A 15436-nucleotide genomic window follows, 5' to 3' on the forward strand; every position below is an offset into this window, starting at 1 on the left:
TTGGCTTTACCAAGTAGAATTTAATCGTAAACCGAGCCCGAACTGGAAGAAATAAACTGATACCAGAGACATCTATACTCGGTTTATAATTAAAAAGAGAAATTTTCTTCTCTCAGTCAGCACTATATCCACACAAACCCACTAGTTTCATTGCTGTTTCGGGTTTAAGCGTAAAACTTCACACTGTGCTATCCGTGAAGGTATCGAATCCCGATTTGTTTGCTTTAACAAGCCAATAATACCGACAAGCTACTGGAAGACAGAGGCAAACTTACAAGAAGGGGGTTGTTACGTCTAGTGTTTCCGGAAATGACCAATTTGAGCATGGCCGAATTGTCCTCTTTGTGTTGACCCTTTCAGAGATATTGTCGACAGTTTGTCTCCATGTTTCTTGCTGCTCATTAAATTTACAATAAAATTAGTAACTGAAACATTGCGGTTCTGGTCAGCTGGCGCTGAAGGAAATCCGCCTTCGCAAACACCGAGCACCTCTCATCGGCATGCTCAATTTCATTATGATACTTATAAACTACAGTATTTTTATATCCTAATTTACATAATGGAATAGAGAAGTTTTTGGTGTTTTTTTTTCACTAGACGTATATTAATTAATTAATTAATATATTAATTAAATTATTCACACTTACACATTGTACTAAATAATAACAAATCTGAAGTTCGAACACTAAGAAAGTCCAGTCAGTTTTACAAAATCATGTTAACACTGAACATGAACGTTTGTAGGACATTAACTTAATGACTTTTATTCTTCACCATTCCGTTAATAACAGAGAAAAGTACTAAAGTAAATCAGTGTTGCTGTTGTGAAATTATTTTAACGTAGGAAGTGACACCATGTTTTGCTTTAACGAGTGGTAGATCCTCTTAGCCTAATTGTGTTAAAACATCTCTGTATTCATTATAGCTCCGAAAATATGCTTATTTCGTCTCCACCCTCCCATATTCCACCCCCAAAAGAAAGTATTGATTTGTAGTAGTTAAAATAGAATGTTCGTTTCTAATCCAATATGTCTTATCGACTTTCGTTAACAACAACACCTACTGTAACCACTAAATGAAACTTTATTTTAAGAAATATTAAATCTGATTGGATATTTTTGGTATAAAATAATGTAATTAATAATAAATTATATTAAGACGTGGGGCCCGGCATTGCCATGTGGTTAAGGCACTCGACTCATAATCTGAAGGTCGGGGGTTCGAATCTCCGTCACACCAAACATGCTTTCTCTTTTAGCCATAGGGGCATTATAATGTGATGGTCAATCCCACTATTCGTTGGTAAAAGAGTAGCCCAAGAGTTGGCGGTAGGTGGTGATAACTAGCTGCCTTACCTCTAGTCTTACACAGCTAAATTAGGGACGGCTAGCGCAGATAACCCTCGTCTAGCGTTGGGCGAAATTCAAAAACAAACTAACAGTTACCACCATATTTGCATACGAAAAATCTTCAACATAATGCGCCCCCAAGCGGAACAGCGGCAAGTCTTTGGACTTGTAATGCTGAAAATCGAGTTTCGATACTTGTAGTGGGCATCTTAAAATAATAAAATTGTAAATCCATGTTCTAAGTCCTAGGCCTAGAAGGAATACCTTTTTTTTCTTAACCTCAAATTTGCACCATGGAATACTGTGCCATGCCCACCATGATTATTCGTATCGAAACCCGATTTTTAGAGTTAAAAGCTCTCAGACTTACCGGTAAATAAAATAATGTAGTATTTTACCCTCCTTAAAGATAATTGTAGCAAATGTTTTCCATAAAGCCATAAACTGTAAGTATTGAAGTGTGATTTTTGTTATCAAATTAATAAAACTCTATGTTGATACAATTGAGACAATTAAACAGTTTAAAATTAAACAGTTTAAAATGTGTATTTAACTTTATTTTCTCGTGTGTAACTTTTCACAGTTTCGTATTCCCGATTAATTTAATATTGTACTAAACTTCTCTAAAAAAATATTGTTCCTGTCTCCTAACAAAATTGGTTTAAAAAGAACATATTTATTAGTGTGCCACTAGAGGTTATAGTTATTATTTGTGTGAGCCACTGCAGGTTATAGCTGTCATTTGTGTGAGTCACTAGAGGTTATAGTTATTATTTTTGTGAGCCACTAGAGGTTATAGTTATTATTTGTGTGACCTACTAGAGGTTATAGTTATTATTTGTGTGAGCCACTGCAGGTTATAGCTGTTATTTGTGTGAGTCACTAGAGGTTATAGTTATTATTTTTGTGAGTCACTGCAGGTTATAGTAATTATTTGTGTGAGTCACAGCAGATTATAGTTATTATCTGTGAGAACCACTAGAGGTTATAGTTATTATTTGTGTGACCCACTGCAGGTTATAGTTATTTGTGTAAGCCACTGCAGGTTATAGTTATTATTTGTGTGAGCCATTGCAGGTTATAGTTTTTATTTGTGTGAGTCACCGTAGGTTATAGTTATTATTTGTGTGACCCACTAGAGGTTATAGTTATTATTTGTGTAAGCCACCGCAGGTTATAGTTATTATTTGTGTGAGCCACTGCAGGTTATAGTTATTATTTGTGTGAGCCACTGCAGGTTATAGTTATTATTTGTGTGAGCCACTGCAGGTTATAGTTATTATTTGTGTAAGCCACTGCAGGTTATAGTTATTATTTGTGTGAGCCATTGCAGGTTATAGTTTTTATTTGTGTGAGTCACCGTAGGTTATAGTTTTTATTTGTGTGACCCACTAGAGGTTATAGTTATTATTTGTGTAAGCCACCGCAGGTTATAGTTATTATTTGTGTGAGCCACTGCAGGTTATAGTTATTATTTGTGTGAGCCACTGCAGGTTATAGTTATTATTTGTGTGAGCCACTGCAGGTTATAGTTATTATTTGTGTGAGCCACTGCAGGTTATAGCTGTTATTTGTGTGAGTCACTAGAGGTTATAGTTATTATTTTTGTGACCCACTAGAGGTTATAGTTATTATTTGTGTGAGCCACTGCAGGTTATAGTTTTTATTTGTGTGAGCCACTAGAGGTTATAGTTATTATTTTTGTGAGCCACTGCAGGTTATAGTTATTATTTGTGTGAGCCACTGCAGGTTATAGTTATTATTTGTGTGAGTCACTAGAGGTTATAGTTATTATTTTTGTGAGCCACTGCAGGTTATAGTTATAATTTGTGTGAGCCACTAGAGGTTATATTTATTATTTGTGTGACCCACTAGTGGTTATAGTTATTATTTGTGTGAGCAACCGCAGGTTATAGGTATTATTTGTGTGAGTCACCGTAGGTTATAGTTATTATTTGTGTGAGCCACTAGAGGTTATAGTTATTATTTGTGTGAGCCACCGTAGGTTATAGTTATTATTTGTGTGAGCCACCGCAGGTTATAGTTATTATTTGTGTGAGCCACCGCAGGTTATAGTTATTATTTGTGTGAGCAACCGCAGGTTAAAGGTATTATTTGTGTGAGCCACTAGAGGTTATAGTTATTATTCGTGTGAGCCACTAGAGGTTATAGTTATTATTTGTGTGAGCCACTGCAGGTTATAGTTTTTATTTGTGTGACCCACTAGTGTAATGGTTTTTATTTGTGTGAGCCACGGCAGGTTATAGTTATTATTTGTGTGAGCCACGGCAGGTTATAGTTATTATTTGTGTGAGCCGCTACAGGTTATAGTTATTATTTGTGTGAGCCACTGCAGGTTATAGCTGTTATTTGTGTGAGTCACTAGAGGTTATAGTTATTATTTTTGTGAGCCACTGCAGGTTATAGTTATAATTTGTGTGAGCCACTAGAGGTTATAATTATTATTTGTGTGACCCACTAGTGGTTATAGTTATTATTTGTGTGAGTCACAGCAGGTTATAGTTATTATTTGTGTGAGCCACTGCAGGTTATAGTTTTTATTTGTGTGAGCAACCGTAGGTTATAGTTATTATTTGTGTGAGTCACCGCAGGTTATAGTTATTATTTGTGTGACCCACTAGTGGTTATAGTTATTATTTGTGTGAGTCACAGCAGGTTATAGTTATTATTTGTGTGAGCCACTGCAGGTTATAGTTTTTATTTGTGTGAGCAACCGTAGGTTATAGTTATTATTCGTGTGAGCCACTAGAGGTTATAGTTATTATTTGTGTGAGCCACCGCAGGTTATAGTTATTATTTGTGTCAGCAACCGTAGGTTATAGTTATTATTTGTGTGAGTCACCGCAGGTTATAGTTATTATTTGTGTGAGCCACCGTAGGTTATAGTTATTATTTGTGTGAGTCACAGCAGGTTATAGTTATTATTTGTGTGAGCCACTGCAGGTTATAGTTATTATTTGTGTGAGTCACCGTAGGTTATAGTTATTATTCGTGTGAGCCACTAGAGGTTATAGTTATTATTTGTGTGAGCAAACGTAGGTTATAGTTATTATTTGTGTGAGTCACCGCAGGTTATAGTTATTATTTGTGTGAGCCACCGTAGGTTATAGTTATTATTTGTGTGAGCCACTAGAGGTTATAGTTATTATTTGTGAGAGTCACAGCAGGTTATAGTTATTATTTGTGTGAGTCACCGTAGGTTATAGTTATTATTCGTGTGAGCCAATAGAGGTTATAGTTATTATTTGTGTGAGCAACCGCAGGTTATAGTTATTATTTGTGTGAGCCACCGTAGGTTATAATTATTATTCGTGTGAGCCACTAGAGGTTTTAGTTATTATTTGTGTGAGCCACCGCAGGTTATAGTTATTATTTGTGTGAGTCACCGTAGGTTATAGTTATTATTCGTGTGAGCCACTAGAGGTTATAGTTATTATTTGTGTGAGCCACCGCAGGTTATAGTTATTATTTGTGTGAGCAACCGCAGGTTATAGGTATTATTTGTGTGAGCCACTAGAGGTTATAGTTATTATTTGTGTGACCCACTAGAGGTTTTAGTTATTATTTGTGTGAGCAACCGCAGGTTATAGGTATTATTTGTGTGAGCCACTAGAGGTTATAGTTATTATTTGTGTGACCCACTAGAGGTTATAGTCATTATTTGTGTGAGCCACTGCAGGTTATAGTTTTTATTTGTGTGAGCCACTGCAGGTTATAGTTATTATTTGTGTGAGCCACTGCAGGTTATAGTTATTATTTGTGTGAGCCACTGCAGGTTATAGCTGTTATTTGTGTGAGTCACTAGAGGTTATAGTTATTATTTTTGTGAGCCACTGCAGGTTATAGTTATTATTTGTGTGAGCCACTAGAGGTTATAGTTATTATTTGTGTGACCCACTAGAGGTTATAGTTTTTATTTGTGTGAGCCACTGCAGGTTATAGTTATTATTTGTGTGAGCCGCTACAGATTATAGTTATAATTTGTGTGAGCCACTAGAGGTTATAGTTATTATTTGTGTGAGCCACCGCAGGTTATAGTTATTATTTGTGTGAGCAACCGTAGGTTATAGTTATTATTTGTGTGAGTCACCGCAGGTTATAGTTATTATTTGTGTGAGCCACCGTAGGTTATAGTTATTATTTGTGTGAGCCACTAGAGGTTATAGTTATTATTTGTGAGAGTCACAGCAGGTTATAGTTATTATTTGTGTGAGTCACCGCAGGTTATAGTTATTATTTGTGTGAGCCACCGTAGGTTATAGTTATTATTTGTGTGAGCCACTGCAGGTTATAGTTATTATTTGTGTGAGCCACTGCAGGTTATAGTTATTATTTGTGTGAGCCATTGCAGATTATAGTTGTTATTTGTATGAGCCACTAGAGGTTTTAGTTATTTTGTGTGTGAGCCACTAGAGGTTATAGTTATTATTTGTGTGAGCCACTGCAGGTTATAGTTATTATTTGTGTGAGTCACCGTAGGTTATAGTTATTATTCGTGTGAGCCACTGCAGGTTATAGTTATTATTTGTGTGAGCCACTGCAGATTATAGTTATTATTTGTGTGAGTCACCGTAGGTTATAGTTATTATTCGTGTGAGCCACTAGAGGTTATAGTTATTATTTGTGTGAGCCACTGCAGGTTATAGTTATTATTTGTGTGAGCAACCGTAGGTTATAGTTATTATTTGTGTGAGCCAATGCAGGTTATAGTTATTATTTGTGAGAGTCACAGCAGGTTATAGTTATTATTTGTGTGAGTCACCGCAGATTATAGTTATTATTTGTGTGAGTCACCTCAGGTTATAGTTATTATTTGTGTGAGCCATTGCAGGTTATAGTTGTTATTTGTGTGAGTCACCGTAGGTTATAGTTATTATTCGTGTGAGCCACTAGAGGTTATAGTTATTATTTGTGTGAGTCACCGTAGGTTATAGTTATTATTCGTGTGAGCCACTGCAGGTTATAGTTATTATTCGTGTGAGCCACTAGAGGTTATAGTTATTATTTGTGTGAGCCACCGCAGGTTATAGTTATTATTTGTGTGAGCAACCGTAGGTTATAGTTATTATTTCTGTGAGTCATCGCAGGTTATAGTTATTATTTGTGTGAGCAACCGTAGGTTATAGTTATTATTCGTGTGAGCCACCGTAGGTGATAGTTATTATTTGTGTGAGGAACCGTAGGTTATAGTTATTATTTGTGTGAGTCACCGCAAGTTATAGTTATTATTTGTGTGAGCCACTGCAGATTATAGTTATTATTTGTGTGAGCCACTGCAGGTTATAGTTATTATTTGTGTGAGCCACTGCAGGTTATAGTTGTTATTTGTGTGAGCCACTAGAGGTTATAGTTATTATTTGTGTGAGCCACCGCAGGTTATAGTTATTATTTGTGTGAGCCACCGTAGGTTATAGTTATTATTTGTGTGAGCAACCGTAGGTTATAGTTATTATTTGTGTGAGCCACTGCAGGTTATAGTTATTATTCGTGTGAGCCACTAGAGGTTATAGTTATTATTTGTGTGAGCCACCGCAGGTTATAGTTATTATTTGTGTGAGCAACCGTAGGTTATAGTTATTATTTGTGTGAGTCACCGCAGGTTATAGTTATTATTTGTGTGAGCCACCGTAGGTTATAGTTATTATTCGTGTGAGCCACCGCAGGTTATAGTTATTATTTGTGTGAGCAACCGTAGGTTATAGTTATTATTTGTGTGAGCCACCGTAGGTGATAGTTATTATTTGTGTGAGGAACCGTAGGTTATAGTTATTATTTGTGTGAGTCACCGCAGGTTATAGTTATTATTTGTGTGAGCCACCGTAGGTTATAGTTATTATTTGTGTGAGCCACTGCAGGTTATAGTTATTATTTGTGTGAGCCACTGCAGGATATAGTTATTATTTGGGTGAGCCACTGCAGGTTATAGTTGTTATTTGTGTGAGCCACTAGAGGCTATAGTTATTATTTGTGTGAGCCACTGCAGGTTATAGTTATTATTTGGGTGAGCCACTGCAGGTTATAGTTGTTATTTGTGTGAGCCACTAGAGGTTATAGTTATTATTTGTGTGAGCCACTGCAGGTTATAGTTATTATTTGGGTGAGCCACTGCAGGTTATAGTTGTTATTTGTGTGAGTCACTGCAGGTTATAGCTGTCATTTGTGTGAGTCACTAGAGGTTATAGTTATTATTTGTGTGAGCCACTGCAGGTTATAGTTATTATTTGGGTGAGCCACTGCAGGTTATAGTTGTTATTTGTGTGAGCCACTGCAGGTTATAGCTGTCATTTGTGTGAGTCACTAGAGGTTATAGTTATTATTTATTAGTGTGCCACTAGAGGTTATAGTTATTATTTGTGTGAGCCACTGCAGGTTATAGCTGTCATTTGTGTGAGTCACTAGAGGTTATAGTTATTATTTGTGTGAGCCACTGCAGGTTATAGTTATTATTTGGGTGAGCCACTGCAGGTTATAGTTGTTATTTGTGTGAGCCACTGCAGGTTATAGTTATTATTTGTGTGAGCCACTGCAGGTTATAGTTATTATTTGGGTGAGCCACTGCAGGTTATAGTCATTATTTGTGTGAGCCACTGCAGGTTATAGTTGTTATTTGTGTGAGCCACTAGAGGTTTTAGTTATTTTTGTGTGAGCCACTAGAGGTTACAGTTATTATTTGTGTGAGCCACTGCAGGTTATAGTTATTATTTGTGTGAGCCACTGCTGGTTATAGTTATTATTTGTGTGAGCCACTAAAGGTTATAGTTATAATTTGGGTCATTAGAAAATAACGTTTTAACGATATTCGAATACGTGATGAATCCTATAGAAATTCACCAAACATGCTCCCCCTTTCAGCCGTGGGAGAGTTATAATGTGACGGAGAATCGAACCCGCGACCCTCAGAGTGCCTTAACCACATTGCCACGCTGGGCTCGCGTTTTTACGGGAAAATTTGTATAGGAGTTACCAGTTTGTTTAAAGTTCTGACTGCAGAATAAGCACTGTGAATACTGCAGGGACTTAACCACGAACTTTGGTGTTATTAGCCTTCAACCTTACCACGAATTCGTTGAAAACTATGACATCTACTCTCTTGACATACCTACTCTTTGTCTCATGCGGGGCTCTAACACCCATATCTAGCGTTATAAGCCTTACGAGTGAATTGTCACGGAAGGGGGTATTTCTGAAGCAGTCGATAAAAACCTGTTCTAAAGAGTATAAAACTCGTATAATTTGAGTTTATGATGTGAACACACAGTCCACAGCTGTAGACAGCAACTGTCTGTTGAAGAAACACACGTGTAGAGGACGACGTTTGAAACGTCTTTTGCCTTTCGTCTTCAGGCCAGTGTGTGTGTGTGTATGGTGTTGTCTTTCTTTATAGCATTCTGACAGACTGTGGAGAGCGAGTTATGATTGGCTGGTTTATATATCGAAAAATAATATTGAATCTTGTTTGTAGTTTACAATTAACTGGTAATGGTTAGTTGGAAGTCGAGATCCTGTTACAAATAAAATAAGGTTACTTATTTAGTGAAATACAGTTACTAACTTCTAAATGAGATTTATGAGGTTAAGTATGTTATATTAAAACGATTTTGAATACGACAACCAACAAGTTATATGATAAACACAACTGGCATTAAATTGTAAGGGAACAGAATGTATAAAAACTACATTTTGACATTGTTTTATAGCATGATGTCACCTGAACTTATCATTTTTGAGAAGGGTTATTTTTGAAGCAAAATATTCATATATTCAGACCATAAAAGTATGTTCGTATCGGGGATTTAGACTTTCTAAGAAGAGAAAAGATACCTTTGCTTTGGAAAATAGACGAATATGCATCAGTTTGGGTCACCTCGACCATCAAAAAGGCAAACTGAAAGAGGTCGTAACACAACCGCTGTAAGCAGAGTGCCAAGTTTTGTAAAAGATGATTATATACGAACATAAGGTTTGTATAAAAAGCAGTTAACGTGTTACATGCAACAGTACACGACACAATCCAGGAAGAATATCTGTCTGGAAAAACGATACAAGACATATTCGTTTAAACGTTCGACACTAGACATATTCGTTTAAACGTACGACACAAGACATATCCGTTTAAATGTCTCATATCTTAAGACGCTCAAGAATGAAACGAGTATTCATGCTTTTCTACATACGGTTATACTAACCTATACAAGAAACAACCATAGTGGCTCAGCTTTAAGCTGTTAGGAGTCGGCTTCAGTGATCTACGGATAGCAAATCTCTGATTATAAAACACGTTAGAAGTCGGTCTCAGTGACCTACGGATAGCAAGTCTCTGATTATAAAACACGTTAGGAGTCGGCCTCAGTGATATCTGGCTTTAAAAAACAACAGAAAATCCATGATTTCCTTTCCTCGTTTAAAAATTGTCTTTATGCAAATGTGAAAGTTCCCAGTTATAAAGTTATTAGTTTGGAAGTGAAATACGTCGTAATCAGTATGGAACAATTGGTGAGCTCATGAAAAACCTTGAATAATGTTGATAAACACACAAACAGAAAAGTCTAAATGGACAACACAGAAAGCATCTTTTCCACTATTCCCTAATATTTTACACAAGTATTCCATCACGTGACATGACTCAAAGAATCATAAGTTTCGAAAATGTTTTTCCTTTGCTTCGAAGACCGTGTTATAAAGTTGTCTTCGATGTTTCTTCTTCAGCTGTCGGTTTTTTTTTTCTAAACGTTATGATTTTTTAAAATGTGACTGACAGTTAATATCAAAGATGTATTCTACCTTTTCTTGGGTTCAGCAGTATGTCTTGGGGCTTATAATGTTAAAGTTTGTGCTTCGATCCCTCTACCTTTAACGACAATACAAATTTATGTTGTATAGCTCTTAATGTTCTCTCAGAAAATTAGAAAAAATAAAATTTATCCAGTGTTAGAATATTTCTTATAATTCCTTTGCATAATGTCTAAGGCTATAAAGAGAATTATGCATTTATTATGAAACAAATGAGGTAAAAGTGTAAAAAGGATAACAAACTAGAATCTGCTGTGTTTCAGTTTGTGAATTATGTATTTATGGAATACCTTCTAAGTCGACTATCTGCAGTAGCCATTTCTAATTTAGTAGCTGTTAACCAGAGCAAAGGCAACTAATCAACACCACCCACCACCAACTCTTTTACCAATGAATAGTGGGATTGACCATCGCATAATAACTGCCTCATAGCCGTAAGTTCAGTAACGGGGATTTGAATCCATGACCCAAAGGCTGCAAGTCGGGCGTTTTAAAACCCACTCGAAAGGGATGTAGTCAGTCAACACCGACCATCGACAATTCTTGGGTTAGACCAACACATTACAACACCATCGTCTCAAAATTTAAAGGAGCGACCAAAACGTCCCACCATACATGCTAAGGAAGAGACAACCATTATTACAACGTTTTCACAACTCAAAGTTTGTGTTATTTATTGTGGTATTCTATGGATTTGAACCCAGCTTGCTTGCTCCGAAAGCTAACTTGCACAATGAATTATATTATAAAACAAAGTTATATAATATGAGGACTGGAAAATTCTAAAAACCTTAAAAATAACGATATTTTCATCACAGCTTTGTTGTTAAAGTAATCCAGAAAAATACACTTCAGGAAGAAATAAAAAGGTGGCTTATATTCATTAAACGAATGCAAACAAAATATGTGAACCTAAACCGGGTTCAAACACCGAGTAATTATGAAATCCTTGGCTTAAAAGGAACGGTGAAGACTAGAAAAACACGTGGTTTACAAATTTATAATCTATTTCCAATGGGAAAAACACATGTATTTGAAACTCTCACTCTGGAATAATATCCTGAAATCTCTCTAAGACTTTAAAATCTAAAAATTTTTCTGAAACTGTAGTCTCAATGATAAATATAAACCAGTAGGACCGATAAGTGTGGTTGAAATGTTATATCATACACACACTGCTGATTACAGATAAGTGTGGTTGAAATGTTATATCATACACAAACTACCGACTACCGATAAGTGTGGTTGAAATGTTATATCATACACACACTGCTGATTACACATAAGTGTGGTTCAAATGTTATATCATACACGTACTACTGACAACAGATAAGTGTGGTTGAAATGTTATATCATACAAGTACTACCGACTACCGATAAGTGTGGTTGAAATGTTATATCATACACAAACTACCGACTACCGATAAGTGTGGTTGAAATGTTATATCATACACACACTGCTGATTACAGATAAGTGTGGTTGAAATGTTATATCATACACATACCACTGACAACAGATAAGTGTGGTTGAAATGTTATATCATACACACACTGCTGATTACAGATAAGTGTGGTTGAAATGTTATATCATACACACACTACTGACGACACATAAGTGTGGTTGAAATGTTATATCATACACACACTGCTGATTACAGATAAGTGTGGTTGAAATGTTATAGCATACACGTACTACTGACAACAGATAAGTGTGGTTGAAATGTTATATCATACACCTACTACTGACAACAGATAAGTGTGGTTGAAATGTTATATCATACAAGTACTACCAACTACCGATAAGTGTGGTTGAAATGTTATATCATACACACACTGCTGATTACAGATAAGTGTGGTTGAAATGTTATATCATACACATACTACTGACAACAGATAAGTGTGGTTGAAATGTTATATCATACACCTACTACTGACAACAGATAAGTGTGGTTGAAATGTTATATCATACACACACTGCTGATTACAGATAAGTGTGGTTGAAATGTTATAGCATACACGTACTACTGACAACAGATAAGTGTGGTTGAAATGTTATATCATACACCTACTACTGACAACAGATAAGTGTGGTTGAAATGTTATATCATACAAGTACTACCAACTACAGATAAGTGTGGTTGAAATGTTATATCATACACATACTACTGACAACAGATAAGTGTGGTTGAAATGTTATATCATACACACACTGCTGATTACAGATAAGTGTGGTTGAAATGTTATATCATACACACACTGCTGATTACACATAAGTGTGGTTCAAATGTTATATCATACACGTACTACTGACAACAGATAAGTGTGGTTGAAATGTTATATCATACACGTACTACTGACAACAGATAAGTGTGGTTGAAATGTTATATCATACACGTACTACTGACAACAGATAAGTGTGGTTGAAATGTTATATCATACACCTACTACTGACAACAGATAAGTGTGGTTGAAATGTTATATCATACAAGTACTACCGACTACAGATAAGTGTGGTTGAAATGTTATATCATACACACACTACTGACGACACATAAGTGTGGTTGAAATGTTATATCATACACACACTGCTGATTACAGATAAGTGTGGTTGAAATGTTATAGCATACACGTACTACTGACAACAGATAAGTGTGGTTGAAATGTTATATCATACACCTACTACTGACAACAGATAAGTGTGGTTGAAATGTTATATCATACAAGTACTACCAACTACCGATAAGTGTGGTTGAAATGTTATATCATACACACACTGCTGATTACAGATAAGTGTGGTTGAAATGTTATATCATACACATACTACTGACAACAGATAAGTGTGGTTGAAATGTTATATCATACACCTACTACTGACAACAGATAAGTGTGGTTGAAATGTTATATCATACACACACTGCTGATTACAGATAAGTGTGGTTGAAATGTTATAGCATACACGTACTACTGACAACAGATAAGTGTGGTTGAAATGTTATATCATACACCTACTACTGACAACAGATAAGTGTGGTTGAAATGTTATATCATACAAGTACTACCAACTACAGATAAGTGTGGTTGAAATGTTATATCATACACATACTACTGACAACAGATAAGTGTGGTTGAAATGTTATATCATACACACACTGCTGATTACAGATAAGTGTGGTTGAAATGTTATATCATACACACACTGCTGATTACACATAAGTGTGGTTCAAATGTTATATCATACACGTACTACTGACAACAGATAAGTGTGGTTGAAATGTTATATCATACACGTACTACTGACAACAGATAAGTGTGGTTGAAATGTTATATCATACACGTACTACTGACAACAGATAAGTGTGGTTGAAATGTTATATCATACACCTACTACTGACAACAGATAAGTGTGGTTGAAATGTTATATCATACAAGTACTACCGACTACAGATAAGTGTGGTTGAAATGTTATATCATACACACACTGCTGATTACAGATAAGTGTGGTTGAAATGTTATATCATACAAGTAATACCGACTACAGATAAGTGTGGTTGAAATGTTATATCATACACACACTGCTGATTACAGATAAGTGTGGTTGAAATGTTATATCATACAAGTAATACCGACTACAGATAAGTGTGGTTGAAATGTTATATCATACACACACTGCTGATTACAGATAAGTGTGGTTGAAATGTTATATCATACACACACTACTGACGACACATAAGTGTGGTTGAAATGTTATATCATACAAGTACTGGTTACAGACAACTCTGGACTGAACTTGCGTTATCGTAAATTGTTTCAGAAGAATGAAAGCAAATAACAATTTTACCTGAATATATTGTTGGAGATTAAAACAAAAATAAATAACACGTTGAAAACAATACCAAAATAAGTTTAATAAATAACATGAATTATTGTAATGTTTATGGCTTACTACTAATGTTTTATGGTAAACAATATGATTATAAACAGTCACTTTGTATTCATATGTTTTTAAACAAATTCACTTTGGGCGGTCTATTGTGTTTACCGACGGAAACTGAACCCAGAATTTCAAAATTGTAAGTTTTTTGTGTTTTTTTATACTCAACGTTCCGGAAGTTTTCCAGTTCTGTGAGCCTGCATTATTTATATGTTGAATAATAGAAATAAAACTGAAATTATTTAATATCATCATAAGCTTTACGTCAATAACTGATTTACCAGCTGAAGGTGAATGTTTCAGTTCTTAACTTAGAACAACTGTAACACTTCAAATATAGAAATATGAAATACAATCTCGTACATAGAGGAATCAGTGAATGTTGATATAATGTCAAAAGTGCTGTTGGAAAAAATAACAGTTTATTAATTTATTAACACCGAAAGAAGTCTGTTTGATATTAATATATAGTATTCTAATTACACTAACAGGTTATTATTAGTAGTATTAATATACAGTATTCTGATTACACTAACAGGTTATTATTAGTAGTATTAATATACAGTATTCTGATTACACTAACAGGTTATTAGTGTCGAATTAATATATAGTATTCTAATTACACTGACAGGTTATTAGTGTGGTATTAATATACAGTATTCTGATTACACTAACAGGTTATTAGTGTGGTATTAATATATAGTATTCTAATTACACTGACAGGTTATTAGTGTGGTATTAATATATAGTATTCTAATTACACTAACAGGTTATTAGAGTGGTATTAATATATAGTATTCTAATTACACAAACAGGTTATTAGTGTGGTATTAATATATAGTATTCTAATTACACTAACAGGTTATTAGTGTGGTATTAATATATAGTATTCTAATTACACTAACACGTTATTAGTAGTGGTATTAATATATAGTATTCTAATTACACTAACAGGTTATTAGTGTGGTATTAATATATAGTATTCTCATTACACTAACAGGTTATTAGTGTGGTATTAATATATAGTATTCTAATTACACTAACAGGTTATTAGTGTGGTATTAATATATAGTATTCTCATTACATTAACAGGTTATTAGTGTGGTATTAATATATAGTATTCTCATTACACTATCAGGTTATTAGTGTGGTATTAATATATAGTATTCTAATTACACTAACAGGTTATTAGTGGTGGTATTAATATATAGTCCTCTTATTACACTAACAGGTTATTAGTGGTGGTATTAATATATAGTCCTCTTATTACACTAACAGGTTATCAGTGTGGTATTAATATATAGTATTCTAATTACACTAACAGGTTATTAGTGTGGTACTAATA

At 34.8% G+C, this 15436-nt stretch overlaps 1 protein-coding gene across 1 annotated transcript in view; it reads right to left on the reverse strand.

Moving 5' to 3' along the window:
* The window catches only part of LOC143235750 (kelch-like protein 10), a 50957-nt gene that overhangs the window by 21648 nt on the left and 13873 nt on the right, over positions 1-15436 (reverse strand). The window lies entirely within an intron of this gene.

Source organism: Tachypleus tridentatus, chromosome 12 (assembly GCF_004210375.1).
Source record: "Tachypleus tridentatus isolate NWPU-2018 chromosome 12, ASM421037v1, whole genome shotgun sequence".
Classification (NCBI taxonomy): Eukaryota; Metazoa; Arthropoda; class Merostomata; order Xiphosura; family Limulidae; genus Tachypleus; species Tachypleus tridentatus.